Genomic DNA, 1,148 nt, shown 5'->3' with positions numbered 1-1,148 from the left:
TAGTGTTATTAGCAATGAACAAGAGTCTTTTTTTAGTAGTGTTATTAACTAAGTCAGTTGAGTCTTTTTGAAGATGGGTTTTTTATTCGTATTGATTTATATTAAAAATTAAAAGTGAGTATTTGCGTTAAATTTAGATAGCCTAGATGATAAGAAAAAATAAATAAGTAGTGTTATTTAATTTGATTGAATGTTTAAGAAAGAAAATCAAAGAACTTTCGTCAATTTATTTTCATGCAAAAATACAGAGAAATATCAAAAAATAATATTATTGTTTGAAAATTTTTATGTTCGTTCGCGAATGTTTAATTTTTTTAATTAACAGGCACACGTCTATTTTTTTAAAATAAGAAATTGCAATTGAAGAACATAAATAAAAACAAATCATAAAAATTAAGGTTGTCTAAAAAATTATATATTTTAGTATGCATGATTTATAAAAATATTATTATTTTTAAATTATTATATTTATCGATAGTTAAACTCAAAATAATTACTTTACTTATATTTTAAAATATTAGATGTTTTTAATAATGTGTGAAAATATTTTAATATGTAGTATTTTATTAATCGGATAGCATTTCCTTATTCTTCCTCTAAATTATTTAAATTATAGTCCATTCTATTCCAATTTATTTCAATACTAGCCCTCTTTCTATGAAATTCTCTTTCGATTTTAGCCTCTAATTTCAATTTAGTCGCAATTTTTAGCCCTTTTGCTCATTGCAATTATTTCAGATTTCAATCAAACTCATCCCTTTTAATCTTGACCACCCATCTCACTCCAAATTAATCTCAGCCTTACATCTATTTTAAATCAACGGTCAAAATCTATTTTCCTATTTTAATCTACCAAAAGGAACCAACCCTAAACTAATCCATTCTTTATCTCTTTCTCCTTATCGCCGCCCAGCCTCCTCCTCTCTCTCATTCTCCGTCCATTTCCGGCGAGAAGCAGGAGCTGTGACCAGCAGCCCCGGCGTCGTCCTCTCTTCTCCTCCCCTTCCCGTTGCCTCTTTCTCTCTTCTCCTCCGTCGACGACAACCAACAGCTCTAACCGGCGAGCAACAACAACTAGCAGCCAGGTGAGCTAGCGCAGGCAACAGCTCCAGCAGGCGACCTCCGATCAGCGAGCATCCACCAGAGAT

Source organism: Solanum tuberosum, unplaced genomic scaffold (genome assembly GCF_000226075.1).
Source record: "Solanum tuberosum cultivar DM 1-3 516 R44 unplaced genomic scaffold, SolTub_3.0 scf00170, whole genome shotgun sequence".
In the NCBI taxonomy this organism is placed as follows: domain Eukaryota; kingdom Viridiplantae; phylum Streptophyta; class Magnoliopsida; order Solanales; family Solanaceae; genus Solanum; species Solanum tuberosum.
This window is presented reverse-complemented; position numbering follows the sequence as displayed.